The following is a 5473-nucleotide window of genomic DNA, read 5'->3' on the forward strand; positions in this document are numbered from 1 at the left end:
CCTCTTCACTCCTTTGATCCATTCCTAGCCTTTTCAATCTGAAATCACTAACAAACATATCAAGGCATCTAGTGGAATCAAGGAGAATTAGATTTAGCTATTTTAAGTCCTAAAAAGCATGTTTTCACATCTAAGCACAAATAAGGAGACAATCACAAAAATATGCTAATTCAGTGGATAAATGTGGGTAAAAAGTGATAAAATCTCTTAAAATCAATACAAGATAAACCCTACAAATGGGGTTTGTCAACCTCCCCACACTTAAACCAAGCATGTCCTCATGCTTAAAGCCAAGAATGAAGTAAGGGTATGGCATTTATTCAATGAAACTAACTAAATGCAATCTACCTATATGCAACTATCTAAATGAATGCAATTGCTTGGTCAAAATAAATCAATTCCCAAGAACATATATGCACAAGGGCTAAGGATTAGCAAGTCTAATCCACACTTGAATTGAGCTATTAAATATTTTTACAAACTTGCATGAGAAGAGATAATCATAGGTGGAAACATGTAATTGAGCATCAAACCCTCACCGGATGTGTTTGTACTCTATTCGCTCAAGTGTTTAGGGTTGATTCACTCAATTTTCCCCTAATCATGCTTTCCAAGATTTGTTCTTCTTCTAACAATCAACAAATATTTCATGCATGCATACATATATCATGAGGTCTTTTCTTTGGTTGTAATGGGGCTAGGGTCAAGGTATGATGCATATATGGTTAAGTGAGCTTGGAATTTGAATCTTTGATAAGTTTAGACTTCCCACCTAACCTATGACATCCTATTCAATTAAGTTCTAATCTAACTACCCATTTTTCACTTTTTCACATACTCATGCATTCTCTTTTCATTTCACAACACTTATGCATTGATCTTTATTGAGCTTCACTTTGCTTTGGGGCATTTTGTCCCCTTTATTGCTTTTCTCTTTTTTTTTCTTTTTTTTTTCTATATACAATTTTTTTTCTTTTCTTTTCCATATTATTTTTCTTTTTCTTTTGTTTTTCTCATTTTTTTTCTTTATACAAGAGCATCAATGCATAAGGTCTATACATTTGATCAATACATGAGTGCGTACCCAATTCCCAATATTTCCAATAACATTACAAAACTACCCTTTTATTCACCCAATGTCCCAAAGTTCCCACACTTGAATGATACTCACACACACTAGCCTAAGCTAATCAAAGATCCAAATTAAGGACATTTATTGTTTTTCGCTTTAAGCTTGTAATGTGCTAAAATAAGAACAAGTGGGTTAATCGTAGGCTCAATTATGGCTAACAAAGGAAGATAAAAGGTAGGGCTATTTGGGTAATTGAGTTAAATGAAATGATGGCCTCAATCATATAAATGCATGTATACACAAAATAGTGGACATAAAGAATCAAACAAATCAAAGATTACAATCATATAAAGAGAATAATGCACACAAGAAGGAAAATAAGTGGTTATAAGATGTAACCACACCATTAGGCTCAAATCTCACTTGCTTGTGTTCTTAGCTCAAAAAACATGATCCACAAGATATATATATAATTCAAGCAAGTTCTATGAAAAGTTTTTGCTCAAATCAATTGAGGTGCCCTATATATAGAAATCTTGAAAATTTTCATTATTTTGACTAAGCTTATTGTGTATATATATGCAAAAATAGGAAAATGCAAGTAAAAAAATCCTAAAATCTTAAAATGAAATGTAAAAGTGTTGGGATTAGAAACTTGTTACCCAAAATCGCCGAACGGTCGGACGACCTCCCCACACTTAAAAGTTTGCACCGTCCTCGGTGCACTCAAAGATGAGCAAGGGGGTACGGCGACTCTCCGGATTGCTACGTGTTCTCAGTCTTGCTTCCATGTTTGCTTGTGGTGCATTCATCATGAAAAACAAGAATATAACACCATAAGATGAGAAGATATAAAAGCAAGGAAGCATACTTTGTTGGAATGAGGTAAATCACTAGAATGGGGTGACTGAATTAGTGTGACATTAATGACAAATAAGTGTGTGAATTCTAAATTGCGCGGTTTAGAACACACATTAGTATAAAGAGCTATGTCACAAAAGAAGCATGCACTTCACTTATCCTAGTGTGGTTGAGATGCTTTAAGTGAACTTGTAAGGTAAAACAAGCATTAAAGAAGCATGAAAGCATTCAAGTCAAACATATGGATGGATATAATCATGAAATACAATGCATTAAGGTAAATGCACAACATCATCCATCAAGAGGTTGCCTAATCACAAAATAAGGCTCAAATCACACGGTGGCCAATTCATGCAATTTAAGAAAAGTTACAAGCTCAAAGGCAATTCTCATCACTTGGTATTTTTCAAAGGGTAAGCATGAAAAACTCAAAACCAAGTAGCAAAATATAACCTCAATAATAGAATCCAACAAAGATTATAAACATAGTGATGGTAAGAAAACATCCCTTTTTAATACCCAGCAGCAAGTAGTGGTAAGCAAGAATAACAATCCAACACTTATAATGAAAAAGAGAAAATAGAATGAAAACTAACTAAAGCTAACTAAGCAACCAACTAACTAACTAACTAATTAACTAACTAAAATAATTGGTTATCAATGGTGTTTGGAAGTGTTGGATGAGGGGTAGGAGGAGGGGAAGAAGAAAGGAGAATGAAAGAAATAGAAAGAGGAGGAGAAAAGAAAAGTGGTGGAGGAAGGAAATCCGCGCGTACGCGTGCATGGCGCGCGCGCGTCGATGGCTTATTTCGAGAGTGGCGCGTACGCGTCATGTGCGCGTGCGCGCAAATAGGTTTGTGCCCCAGGCCCAATTTCCGCACAGTGCAGGCCTAACTCTCGGGTCAAGGTATGGAAGGTGGAACTTCTCAATCCACGCGTACGCGTGCATGGTGCGCTCGCGTAGATGGTCCAAACGCTTGATGCACGCGTACGCACGTAGTGCGCGTACGCGTGGGTGGTGCTCTGTTTTTCAAAAAATTTTGCTATGTTTTTGCACCAATCCAAGCATTCTAAACCTCCAAGCAACTACCAAAATACCATAAAACCTTATTTAACATACTAAAATACCAATTAAACTCATCAAATCAATCAAAACAAGAATTTAAACTAATTCTACCAATATGTACAAAAAGGGAAATTGAAAAGAAGTTACCATGGTGGGGTGTCTCCCACCTAGCACTTTTATTTATTGTCCTTAAGTTGGACTTATGGGGAGCTTCCATCAAGGTGCCTTGTGCTTGAATCCATCCTTAAACTTCCACCAATGCTTGGACTTCCAATAGGCTCCAAAGTTCACAATCAATATCACCAAGCTTTGATGGAGTTCCACACAAGCTAAGGGCTACCAAAATTGATCCTCATGTATTCCCGGATCCCAAATCTTGTTTCTACACCCATCTTCAAATTGATCATTATTATTCCATTTGGGTGGCATAATCAACAAAGTGACCAAACATCCTTCTAGACCCATGTTCTTTAGTTATACACCAACCTCTACTATCAAGCTTTGGACATGTGACCATAATGAACCTACAATGATGCTTCCAACCACTAACCATCTCCTTTTTACTCCTAAAGCCACTAATTTTTCTAAGTTGACCATCCGTCTCAAGCAAACCATATTCAAGGGGAATAACAAAGCTTAAGTATAAGGAATTTACCCACTTGAATGAGAGAATGGATGGTGGTGGCTTGGGGAGAGGTATCTCCAATGTGCTTGCAAGCTCTCCTCCCTTGTTTGCTTCCTTGTCAATCTCTACCTCTTCATAAACTTCTTCATTCTCAATCCTTTGTTCATCAACTTCATCTAACTCTTCTCCATCACTCAAGTCATAAATGGGAGGTTGAGAGAAATCTACCTCCACATCACTTTCAAATTCATTGGGAGAAGGTTCTTCAAATTCAAAGGATTCTTCACCAAGAAGATTGGATGCATGATCTTCATCACCAAGGGAACTCAATTCTTGCTTCACTCCTTCCAAGTCTTCATTTGGGATATGCCTTGGAGGTTGTGCACATTCCTCCTCAACATCAACTTCAATCTTCTTGGAGGGGTTTTCTATAACTCTAAGTTCCCATGGAAGTTCCGCATCTCCTAAGTCTTCAACCACTTCTTCCTTTTCTTCAATGGTCATAGGTTCCTCCAATTGTTCTAACACAAAGTAGCATTCCTCCTTTTCCACCGAAGTTTCCAATCTCTCCTTTGAGCTATGCTCCTCTTTAGATTCTCCACATGTAGCTATGGGAGTTTCTTGAGTGTCCAAAAGTTGGGATGCTAGCCGGTTTACCACCTCATCCAAGGAGGTCATGAATTGTTGCACATCCCTTGTCATCTCCTCTTGTCCTTGAAGAAGAACACCGAGTGTTTCATCCATTAGAGATTGGGGTGGATGGGAGGGTTCATCATTTTGGAGAAAGGGTTCATTATAGGAAGGTGGTTCTTCTTGGTAAGGTGGTGCTGTGTATTGAGGTGGTTCTTGGGAGTAGTAATCTTGGAATTGTGGTTCCATGTATGGCTCATATGGTTCAAAAGGAGGTTGGTATGTGATGAGCGGATAATTTATACGCTTTTTGGCATTGTTTTCATATAGTTTTTAGTAAGTTTAAGCTACTTTTAGGGATGTTTTCATTAGTTTTTATGTTAAATTCACATTTCTGGACTTTACTATGAGTTTGTGTGTTTTTCTGTGATTTCAGGTAAATTCTGACTGAAATTGAGGGATTTGAGCAAAACTCTGAAGAAGGCTGACAAAAGGACTGCTGATGCTGTAGGATTCTGACCTCCCTGCACTCGAAATAGATTTTCTGGAGCTACAGAACTCCAATTGGCGCGCTCTCAACGGCGTTAGAAAGTAGACATCCAGGGCTTTCCAGCAATATATAATAGTCCATACTTTATTCGAAGAATGACGACGTAACTTGGCGTTAAATGCCAAGTACACGCTGCTGTCTGGAGTTAAACGCCAGAAAAACGTCATGATCCGGAGTTGAACACCCAAAACACGTCATAACCTGAAGTTTGACGCCAAGAAATGCCTCTACACGTGGATTAATCAAGCTCAGCCCAAGCATACACCAAGTGGACCCCGAAAGTGGATTTATGCATTAATTACTTACTCATGTAAACCCTAGTAGCTAGTCTAGTATATATAGGACATTTATCTATTGTATTAGACATCCTGGATTGTATTTTGAATCCTGTGATCACGTTAGAGAGGGCTAGCCATTCGGCCATGCCTGAACTCTTGCTTATGTATTTTCAACGGTGGAGTTTCTGCACACCATAGATTAAGGGTGTGGAGCTCTGCTGTACCTCAAGTATTAATGAAATTCTATCTTCTTTTATTCAAATCTCTCTTATTCTTATTCCAAGATATTCATTCGTACCCAAGAACATGATGAATGTTATGAGTCCGATTACCCTCATTATTATTCTCACTTATGAATGTACGTGATTGACAACCACTTCCGTTCTACATG

Source organism: Arachis duranensis, chromosome 5, assembly GCF_000817695.3.
Source record: "Arachis duranensis cultivar V14167 chromosome 5, aradu.V14167.gnm2.J7QH, whole genome shotgun sequence".
NCBI classification, from domain to species: Eukaryota; Viridiplantae; Streptophyta; class Magnoliopsida; order Fabales; family Fabaceae; genus Arachis; species Arachis duranensis.